Source organism: Coptis chinensis, chromosome 5 (genome assembly GCF_015680905.1).
Source record: "Coptis chinensis isolate HL-2020 chromosome 5, ASM1568090v1, whole genome shotgun sequence".
Classification (NCBI taxonomy): domain Eukaryota; kingdom Viridiplantae; phylum Streptophyta; class Magnoliopsida; order Ranunculales; family Ranunculaceae; genus Coptis; species Coptis chinensis.
The window spans coordinates 38,840,638-38,852,738 of NC_141460.1; the positions used below are offsets into that span (position 1 = coordinate 38,840,638).

A 12,101-nucleotide genomic window follows, 5' to 3' on the forward strand; every position below is an offset into this window, starting at 1 on the left:
AGTTGTAACTTACTGTGCAGATATCGAAACAAGATGAATCCAAATTTATTGGAAAGCAGACTCGCAGATCTAAAAATCTTATTCAAGCCCCGAGACCAAATTCTCAAGCACAATTTTTCAAGAATCTTCTGAACCAACACCAGAAACTAAACCAAATATAGATCAATAAATGTGGTGGAACTTCCACTGCTAGATGGTGAATCTTAGAGTTGGACCTTGGAAGAACTTGACGAAGCTAGATAAAAATATGAAGGATCAGTTTGCGTGAAACAAGTCTGTGAAGTCTCTACATATAGTACATGACTTGAGATGACTCCAGGACTCCATGATAAGGTCAGATATTCCCAGCTTACCATTAGTTTGTGTCATCTTAAAATCTCGGAGGTGTGACCGAACCATCTTTGCAAATTAACTAGTGAAATCCATACATAAATTAGTCCTGTGTCATACTGTCATTCGATTTGGTATTTATTTTTCTCAGCTCGTGAAAAATATTAACTGTAGATAACATTAAAAACTACCTATCTTTTTAGTTGCTAATGTAATCTAAAATCAGTGATAACTGATAAGCATACTCTCCACATGCATGCATAAAATAATTTTAGCACAACTTTATCATACGAAATAGAGATAACATTTAAAGATAGATACTCACATGTGTTCTTTCTAAACCAAGAAAAAAACAGATGTTTACTGTTTAATTCACCCACTACTGCTGCTGCTGATCTACAGTAATATTATATTTCTTTCTAGAGTTTAGAGAGAGATGAGTGCTTCAAGGTTCATAAAATGTGTAACAGTTGGAGATGGAGCAGTTGGAAAGACATGTATGCTCATTTCTTACACCCGATGCATTCCCAACCCACAAAGATAAACAGAGAAAAAGAACCTTCTTGTTGGATCGAGTTAATGATGACTGAAAAATCTAAAACATGATTTTCAAATGAATGGAAGATCTAAACCAATATCCTCAAAATTACAAACAAAAATGCTCAAAACCATTAGCCATTTCCAGAGGTAAGCATGAGAACAAGATCTAAAATAAATTTCCAAATGATAGCAGGATTTATGACATGGTTTCCAAAATTAAAACAAGAAAAGGCTCAAAAGCAGAATAACCTTTAACAAACAACAAGACATGCGCCCTAATACTCATTGTCCTCTCCATCCCTTGTCCTGAGCACTTAAGTAAGTAACGAGAATCCTAGATAACTCTAGATAGCATTTCAACCCATTTACACCAGATACTTCCGACAAGATTTGTCACTTCTTCATCACTATCTTACGGTTCCAACTTTTGGTAAAAAATTTATCCAATTATATAGAACTTCAAAAAAAATCTAGCACGATACAAATCAAGTAATAGTGGCACGTAAATGATCCCACCCCATGCTTCATTTGCAAGGAAATAAGGAAAGCAATATGAGCCAAGTAGAGAAATATTGCAAAACGGCAACTTTCCCTCTCTTTGCTTTCCAGATTAGTTAACCTTTTCAACAGTTAAAGCAAACCAGGAAAAGAAAAGAGGTGGCCATGGCTTTAGATCAGTCAACTCCATCAACAAACTAGACAAGAAAAAGTTACTAACTGTTGGCTTTCAAATCACTAAACTTCATCAACTTTGCACAAACTAGACAGGTTTACATCATTACTTACATGCATTATATAAAATCCTAATACAGTTGGAACAGTCCACAAAACCAAAAATTTGTTACGAGCATCAAAACGTTAGCCAAATTCTAGTCTCATTCTTTCACTGAAAACAAGATCTCATCAACATAGTAAAAAATTATATAATCTAAAATTTTGTTTAAAAGTTAAAGTAACTACATTACAGATTCAACACTTACATAACAATCACATATGAACACAATTTGACAATTTAATCAATGAATCATAAAATTAAACAAGAAAAAATAGAGAGAGATTGAGAGGTATACCATCATAAGAAGAGAAATAAGAGAGTTCCTAACAATGTCAAGAAGAAGAGTTTCCATGGTAGAATAAACCATCTTGTTGAAAACAACAACAATATTGGTAGTACAACTAGTAATGAAGAAGCTGCTCTCACTCTCCATTGCAAAGAAAAGGTTTCTACTTTCTAGTATACAGAAAAAGAAAATGAAGGGGAAAAATTGGAAAGAACTGTGTTTGATAATTTCAAACACATGTACATATCAAACACATGTACCAACTGTGTTTGATAATTTTAGTGCTAATGTGTCTGTGGATGGGAACATTGTCAATTTGGGATTATGGGATACTGCAGGACAAGAAGATTATAGCAGGTTGAGGCCACTAAGCTATAGAGGAGCAGACATATTTGTCTTGGCCTTTTCTTTACTCAGCAGGGCAAGCTATGAGAATTTTTTCAAGAAGTGGATGCCTGAACTTCACTGATTTGCGCCTAATGTGCCAATTGTTCTTGTTGGTACAAAGTTGGATCTTCGCGACAGCAAAGGATATTTGGTTGATCAAATGAATTTTGGTGTTATAACATCTGCGCAAGTATATTTTTTACTTCCATCAATGTATTATTCTCCGGAGTCTTGTGTTATTTAGGTCTAAAGAAAACTAAATGCCTAATTAACTGATAGGAGTTTTGTCATATAGGGTGAGGAGTTGAGGAAGCAAATTGGTACTGCAGCTTATATTGAGTGCAACTCAAAAACTCAGCAGGTGATCAGGAGTTAGAGAATATTTGGTTCTTGTTAACTATTGCACATATTATTTTCCTTCAATTTTTTCTCATTAGTCGGTATGGGTGACTTTATCCGATCGTCGTTGGTAGAATGTCAAGGCTGTTTTTGATCGCCATCAAGGCTGTTCTTCAACCACTAAGGAGGAAGGATATGATGATGAAGAAACGCGGCGGAGGTTGGGTTGCTCAGTGATGTAAGTGGTTTGACATCTATTGGTTGAATATCCCTAGTAAAGGCGTAAAAAGGTTAAATTACATAAAAATAATGTTACAAGTCACGGAATACCATCCTTGCTCTATGTCTCTATATGACCTTCTCTAGGCAGCATACGACACTGTTGATAGTTGAAACTCTCAAGTGCTTTGCTGTTTGCTCTACTACATTGCAGAGCCCCCATTATATTGAGCTCAGACGCGTGTAACTTTCACTCCAAAACAGTGATTTCAAGAAGCTTAAATTTACAGCTCTTGAAAATCACTTTTATTTGAGTAACTGCAACTTGCATGTCTGTTTTTAATAATAAAGGTAGTGCAAGTTTTGAGTAGAAGGCGATAACACTAGGGAATTCCAGCATAGAAAATCAAAGTTTACAAGATGGTGCTCGGGTAAGTCTAGAAGACCATCACCTTGGGACGGAACCAATAGTTCAAAACCATATCTCACAAAATTTAGTATTCATACGACCTTGTGATTTATATAATTCCCCTGAATGTCCATTTATGATGCACTAGTATAGGTAAGGTCATCTATATACTAGGGAATTCCAGCACAGAAAATCAAAGTTTACAAGATGGTGCTCGGGTAAGTCCAGAAGACCATCCATCACCTTGGGGCAGAACCAATAGTCCAAAACTATATCTCACAAAATTTAGTATTCATACGACCTTGTGATTTATATAATTCCCCTGAATGTCCATTTATGATGCACTAGTATAGGTAAGGTCATCTATACACTCTCGTTATACTCCCCCACCCCACCCCACGTAAGCTCTGAATCTCATTGCTAGCCGATGTAGTTGATGCATGATTCATCTAAGGCTTTCTTGTAAATTTTGTTGTTAGATAGTATAGTTGAGCATCTATATTTTCACTGACTAAGGTCTACTGTCATATGTTAATGTAGTTGCAATACAAAAAGTTCTCTAATTTTCACCGACTCTGTCCTATTTTCACATTTTTACTGCAATCCTACTACAAAGTGCTCTAGTTTGTTTCTTCTAGTATAACAACACATCTAACACATTTCTTCATGCCCCGCGTAAAGCTCTGAATCTCGTTATTATCCTATGTAGTTGATGGATGGTTTCATCTAAGGCTTTCTTGTAAATTTCGTTGTTAGATAGTATAGTTGAGCATCCATATTTTCATTTACTCAGGTCTACTTTCGTGTGTTAATATTTTGCAATACAAAAAGTTCTCTAATTTTCACCAGCTTAGGTCTATCTTTGCAATTTTATTGTATCCTTACTACAAAGTGCTCTACTTCGTTTCATCTGGGATAACGACACATCTAACACATTTCATGTTACTGACTGCCAATATCTTTGTTTTCTCCCAGGAATGTAATGTGTGGAGGAGGATGTGTTACTTAGGAACGCGGTTGGGTTTGATGAATAGTCGGCAATCACTTCCAAATATGCTTCAGGGGTTCCTAGCAAGCTCCATGTTTCCAATTGCCTCTCTTTAATTTTCTATTGGGGTAGCGGTATTAGGGATTTCACCAGTAGTCCTTAAAATGGCAGAGGGAAATTTTCATTCCCTAAACGCTTTAGTACTAATTGTCTTTAGTCTTTCTTCTTGTGAAATTCACGATTTCCTTACTTTGTATGTTAAGTTTTAATCTCTCGAGTAATCTATGATCAGTACGTTTTAATTTTTTTAAAAAAACATTTAAAGATAAAATATATTATTCTCAATTGACAAGCAGTGTATTACATTATTTACAATTGACAATCAAAGGGTCGATGCTAGTTAGGCAAAAAAATAAAAGTTTTCATTGGCATTATGTTGAAATATAAAGATTTGTTCTTTATATCACAAATAAAAAACAAAAACAAAATACCCAAAATCCAAAGCAAAACAATATATCTTACCCACTGTAGAGAACCCTAATTCGAGCAGTTCTACCTGGCTCCACAAATCACTGCAAAGAATACCAAAAATCCCACTTTAAAGCTAAAACAATCAATCAAGACGAGAAAAACAAAAAAAAAACGATTTCAACTAGGGCAGGGAACAAAAAAACGAAGCTTTTGATTTTGTTAAGTTGTAGCTTCAATGGCTTTCCAATTCTTCTCACCTCGATGGCTTCGAGAAACAAATGGAGGTTGAGGGTGGAGGAGAGATAAGCTTTGAAGATGTGGAGAGAAAGAGGATGAGTTTTGGAGATGGAGGAAAGAAGTTTCGGTTTAGATGGAGAGAGACGACAATGTAGGGTTTTAATATGTGTTTTTGTTTTATGGTATTTCTAATTCTGTTATGACTTGCAGCGGGAACATGAAAACTGTAGTGCGAAAAATATTTGCAGCCAAAAAGAATATATCCGCCCAAACCAAAGCCCATTGGAAACACCGAAAACGTCGCAACAAGTCATACACATAGTCTATCCCGGAATTACCAGTGACGGCAAGGGGGTTGCAATAGATATTTAATCTATAGCAGCACCACACTCGTTGCCAATAATAAACATTTTCAATTTAATTATTTTTCTTATTTATCACAAATTTAAGCGAACGCTTTTGCAACACTCAAGGCGTCGCTCTAGGTATTTCCCAAAATGAAAATTCTATTAAGACGGATGACCTTTAGCAACGCCACATGGTGTTGTAAAAGATGACTTGTTGCAACAAAATTTAGGCGTGGCAAAAGAGTGCGTTGCAACAGACCCCTTTTGTTGTAGTGTTTGTAGGGGACTAAGTAGGGAAAGTAGGTGAGGTCAGGCACGTGTTCCAAAATGACCTTAGCAGGAATTCCATAAGCGGCCTTGACTGCCTCTAGATTAGGTCAATAACTACGAGGCGACAGTGAAGGAAGAGCAAATTGTTGCCCTGAGAAGGAAGGGGCCTCGGATGGATTAAGAGGAGGGGGTGAGGCCACCGTGTTAGAAGGAGAGGAGGAAGAGTTACCGGAATCGGAGTCTGACATCAAAGAGGGTGGCCGAATAGAAGAAGCACAGTTTGAAAAGGGGAAAGAGAAATAGAGACAGTTTAACAAAATAAAATAGTGCAAGAAAGAGAAAGCTTGATAAGAAGACCAACCTGAAGATGTAAAAAATTTGGCTGGTGCTGGAGCGCTAGCGGTGGAAAAAGCACAAGGAGCAACAACCACCAATTGGAGAAACAAAGGTAAGGGGAAGAGTAGAGAAGAAACATAAACATGAGGGGAAGAGTCTGAATGAGAGAGGAAGAAAATTGAGCAGGCTTTTATAAGGGGAGGGGTAAAACTGCAATCTGGAGGTGCTAAAATCGAGGGGACACCAAAAAGAGCCAGCCGAAAAGCGACACATGGATGCATAGAAATCGAAGGGACACTAACCTCTTATGTGTGTTGAACATGCGTGGCCAAGTGGTGCAAAGGGGGTGGAGTGGACCGCGACCGTCGGAAAGGGGGTGGGATGGGACTCTCAACCCCCCGATCGTCTGAGTATCGCGGACTCGAGAGGGGGCATCTGTAGTGGTATGATCCGGGGTATGGTAGATCAACGGTGAGATGAACCCAAAGTAATATACACTGCGGAGGGGTGGTGCATAGGATCGGGTCGTGGACTCGAAGTTACTGTACGACAACCCTACACGTGGAGGAAAGAAGGCCGCGAGATCAAGGGATACATGGATGGGTACGGGGAAATAATAGAGTAGTATAAAGAGAAAGAAAAAGAGAGAGAGAATGAGGATTCATTGGGGAAAAGAGCCTAGACCTAGAGAGAAAGAAAAAGAAGAGTGCTTGTAGAGAGTGAGGTATAACATTACCCTTACTAGATGAGCGAATTAAGATTTCCCCTACTAGATGGGAAATTTGGGTCTTCCTCCCAAATAATCATAATATTTGTGTGTATTTAGGGGGAGACCCTAATTTTTTGTGTATTTGTGTGTGTGTGTGGGGGGGGGTATCCCTCACATGAGGAAGAAGAGAAAATGAGGTATTTTTTGTGTGAAGATGTAAAAGCACGCACACGCTCAGATTGGTCCTGACCAAGGCGTGCCTGCGCTGTGAAAAAAGAAGATAGTTTTTTTTTCAGCCCTCTCACAAAACATGTCTACTGGAAGTTTTGGGATGGAAAAATAAGAGGGAGTGCACGCGCTCAGACTAGCATTGCCAAGAGCGCGCCCGCGCTCATGCCTTAACATCTTAGGTTCTGATTTTTCTACAGTAAATGCGAAATTTCATAGACGCGCTGAAATTTCAGATTACTATAAAAACAAAAGTTAGGTTTTGGAAAACCAAGTCTTGAATAGAAACCCAATTTTGAGAGCAGTCAAAATTGAGAGAAAACCATTGCAAAGAGAAAAGCTTGTAAGGAGAGAAGAGAGATCTAGTAAGGTGGAGAGACTTGAGAGGAGTGATTGTAATCTTCCTTCTCATACTTATAAAATAGTTAGATCTTGTGGAAGTAGGCATCATTGGCCAAACCACGGTATATCTTTTTGTTGTGGTATGTTTTACTTTCTCTACATTTCTATTGCCTGTTTGTTTAGGTTGTGGTTGTTGGTTGTAGTTAAAGTTTAGATTGTTGGATTGGAGTAGTAGATTGTCCAAGTACAAGCTATCTTAGTGGGGATCGATTGGTATCATTTTCCCTAACAAGTGGTATCGGAGCCAGGTTGGATTAAGCCCAACAAGGTTGTTATCCAAATCTTGCCCAGAAAGTGTTTGATAAAATTCCTCAGAGAAAGTTTGAGTTGAAATAGCTTGTTTAGATGGATCATTCTGTAAACACTCGCATGACTAGTCTGAATAGAAATAACTACACTATTTGGAAAGCCAAGATGGAAGACTTGCTTTATTGCAAGGACTTGGCACAACCTATTGAGAATAGAGGAGTAAAACCAGATGTAATAGCGGCGGCAGAGTGGAGCAAGCTTAACAGAAAAGCAATTGGGTACATTCGACAGTGGATTGATGACAGTGTCTTCCACCATGTATCCCAAGAGACTACCACTTTTGACTTGTGAAAGAAACTCGAAGACCTCTATGAGAGGAAGTCAGCCAGAAACAAGGTACTACTCATTAAGAAGTTTGCTAACACGAGGTACAAAGAGGTTCTTCGATGTCTGAGCATCTTAATGAATGACAGAATATCATCAATTAGTTGCATTTGATGAAGATTGGTATGGGTGACAAAGTTGAGGCTTTGTTCCTATTAAACTCTCTACCCGACAATTGGGGATGTTAGCAGTTTCTCTTGGCAGAGCCGCTAAGGATTGAATCATTTCCATGGAGATGGCTACCGGGGCATTGTTGAATGAGGAGACAAGAAAGGGTTCACGAAGAAGCTCTTCTCACTCAGAGATCCTTGTCACAGAGAAGTGGGGGAGAGGTAAGAACAGAAAGCCATCTCATTCTAGAGGTGATGACAGAAGCAAATCTAGGGAAGCTAGAACTCTTAAGGCAGAGAGAAAATGTTACTATTGTGCCACCAAGGGTCACTTCAAGTATGAGTGTAGAACACTAAAGAGGGATGAGAAGAATAATTGTGTACATGAAGACATGGTAAAGAGGAACGAAAGCACAAGCCGAGATATTGCCGCAATAGCAGACGATGATCTAGTGGGGATTGTGTCAGATTGTGGTGAGTGCTGTGTTAGTACCTCATGTCAGGATACAGAGTGGGTGATAGATATATAGGAGCATCCTATCACGTCACACTGCACAGGAGCATCTTCACTACCTACAGCTGTGATGAATTTGGTGAGGCAAAAATGGGCAACAGTGGAGTCACTAAGATTATAGGCATTGGGGATGTTCATGTAGAAACCAATGTCGGCTACACCTTGACACTCAAGGATGTAAGACATGTCCCTAACATTCGGCTAAGGCTAACTTCTAGATGATGATGGCTTTCTAAACTCGTTTGGTAACGGTGTATGGAAATTGAGCAGAGGTTCCATTGTAGTAGCCAGAGAAAAGAAAACTTGCTCGCTTTACAAAACACAGGCTAGTGATAAACACCCAAAAGTGTAGTTTAAACATTTGATAAGTAAGATTTAATAGTGTAAAAACAGTAGTTAAAACAGTACTAAATCATACATATCAATATATAATACTCTCTAAACATCATAGAATAAAGAGGAGTAATCGTGTTCTCCACTCTTGCTTACACGTACTTGTAACGAATCTAGAATAATCAAACTATTAACTAATGAGAGAGTAATAAGTGATGTGAAAACAGTAAATAAGATGTCAAAACAATAGATATTATGATGATAAAAGGGTATAGAAAAGATTCAATTCACCACGCAATTCGATTGACCAGGTTGATTATCGAATTGTCTATTGTTCCCTAATGAACACCACGTCCTCTTGGATCAAGGCTTCACTAGCATGAGAGTTTAGCTCCACCATAAATCTCTTTGATGGTAGCTCTAAACTCTAGTTCAATTCTTATGACCTTTATCTCTAAACAATCATAAGAATCAAACTTAAAATGCTAATACAAATCAAGAACTATACTAATTTCCAATCATCCTAACATGGCTTCAAAAACCTCCTCTAATGGAGATTTAACCTTATATCATAGGAATCATATTAACTAAAGATTGAATAGAAGGCATAATTTAAAGAACAATAATTGAAAGTAAACTAAAGCTTTTATTGATGGGGAATAATGGAGGCTACAATTAAACTAAATTATTCCAACCCTAAAAATAAACTAAACTACTTTACACTAAAGAAAAGGGAGTTGTAAGAGGAGTATTAAGTTTAGCCTTAACCCTCTTTATATAGAAGAGGATTAGGGTTATATTTCCATGCATGGGCCAAAAAGGGGGACTTTGGGCCATGTGAGCTCAAAGTTCATTAGGTTAAGTTTAAAGAGGCCACAACTATTGAAAATAACTTAATTGTCCTTTTAGTCCACTTTTGCAGCTCTGATTTGGACAAGGCCAGATCCATTAGAAAGCTTATTCCTATCTGACGCTTGAGTCCAAAGATACGCCCATTTAAAATTTTGTTGACATTTTTGTTATTTTTCTACCTGAATTGACTTTGACTTCCCATCTTTGACTGGGCTTGAAAAAAGTTTTTCTTCATGATTCTTAGGCTTTAAATGTAGAACTTCCTCGGCAATCATCTTGACTCTTTTTCCATGCAAAATGACATCTTTAAGCGCATAAACAGCTTCAAGACCTGAAATACACAAAAACACGTAAATAATACTAACTCTTATTTATTATAAACATAATTGGCCTAAATAGAATACTATTAAGAGGTTTAAACTACACTTTTGGGTGCTTATCAACTACCCCCAAACAGCATTTTGTTTGTCCTCAAGCAAAGATGAAAAATAAAAACAGATAAATGGCAAAAAATATGGTCCTAACTAATCTCGTTTCGCAGAGTGCGATTGCAATGACCATATGCAATAAGGCCTTAAACCACTAGAAATTCCCTAGTGGATGCGTTATAGCCTTGTGAGAGTTTTGAAGAGAATATACCCATAAACTTCATTTATACAACAACGACTAAGAAATAAAATAAGTAATTGTCCCCTAATTTTATCTCAGAATCTATACATCTCACTAGTAGTTAAAAAAGAATCATCAATCAAACTCCGAAATTAATACATGCATAATAATCAAATCATCTTAATATAAACAACTATACAATGAACTATGCTATGAAATGCAATGGCAGGTCCGTTTTTGAAACTTTTGGGTAGCGTGCCTAAGTAGGTTCTCACAAGGAATGTGTCAAGACACATAATATTGATTTTTCCACTCAAGTTTGCTAACTCCAGTGTGTAGTGGGCACACATTTCCTCACAATCTCAATGACAATCCAAAGAAGTCAAGGTCGATCAAACACATCTACCTCTTACTATCACACCAAATCAATCTTAATTGAGCTAGATGTCTTTATTAGATGATACGGGGCTGAGGTGATGGTTTAAGAAGAAACGGAATGGATATTCAAATAAACAAGTCTGAGATAATAGGGTATTCAATTACATGTAATTAGAGAAAACCTTGTTCTTACTTTGCTTTTACACTTAGTTTCCATCCTTAGCCTTTTTGTTTTGGCTTTTTGACTCATTTTATTTATTTATTTTTTTGAGTTTTTATTTTATTTCTATTTTTAATTTTCTTTTCTTTGGATAGAAACTTCTTTTCTTTTTCTTTTCTGAAGCAACTAACTAAATTTGGTTTTCCACAGGTTTTTCTCTTTATTTTCCTTACTCATCCTATTTCTCAGACTCGTTCAAGATTGGTAGGTTTTTTATTTTATTTATTAGTTTTAAAGATGGGTAAAGGATTTGTGGTTGTGAAAAGGCTAAATGAAAAGGCTTAGTGGGGCGCCTAGTAGATAATTATTTATATGTATGAATTTTTTGCTATATCGATCCAAAGAGGGCCTAAATTCTCGCTTAGGATATAGTATGGTGATAAGCAAGTGGTGTGTGATTTCTCTACTCGGATTTTACTTCTCCCTTGTGTCACTACTCAAATAATTCACTCATATGAGGCTTTTAGCTAGATGCTGATAGGATATGTATTAAGTACTCTAACCTTGGTCTCAGAAAAATACTGCCAAGTACAATTATACATGCTCATGCAAGATGTTAATGAAAAGATGAATGACTATTACCTACATATTAATCTAAGTTTCAAAAATTAAATCCTAATTCAAGTACTACTTGAGATTTCTAGACTAATATCATCATGGAGAAAGGAACAATACCATTATCACTAAGTGCATAGTATAAACTATTTTTATAATTTTATACTTTTTATACCACAAATAATACGTAATATACAACCTAATATGTGCTTAAATATTTACATCATGTTTTCTATACTACTCCCAAACAGAATTATGATTTGTCCCCAAAGTATGGAATGTAAATAAAGGATAAGAGAGTACCATAGAAACGTGCTTGTAAATGGGAGCACCTGAAAAAGAACTTTAATCTATACTAATATAAAGAAATAAAAACATACGCAAGTCCTATATAAGTTCCATGAAATAATAAATAGCGCTTGGGACATAAGCAGACTCTAATAGAAATAAAATAATATTATACGTTCACAAATCAAGCATTCACATATCATGGGTCCATAGGATTAGCTTTTGAAATTCAGCGAAATAGTGAAATTGAACGAAATTAAGGTACCTAATTACATTATGCATGGCCAATGGGTTATATATTTCGATATTTATACATGCAATTTTAATACGTGAATG

The 12,101-nt window shown here is 36.7% G+C and overlaps 1 pseudogene across 1 annotated transcript; it reads left to right on the forward strand.

Moving 5' to 3' along the window:
- Positions 1–671: 671 nt before the first annotated feature.
- On the forward strand, positions 672–10,480 carry LOC147497475 (rac-like GTP-binding protein ARAC7; annotated as a pseudogene). Its single transcript, XR_015196851.1, has 7 exons — positions 672–849; positions 2,169–2,508; positions 2,614–2,679; positions 2,792–2,877; positions 4,140–4,176; positions 6,518–6,537; positions 10,443–10,480. The product of XR_015196851.1 is annotated as a rac-like GTP-binding protein ARAC7 (transcript).
- Positions 10,481–12,101: the final 1,621 nt, after the last annotated feature.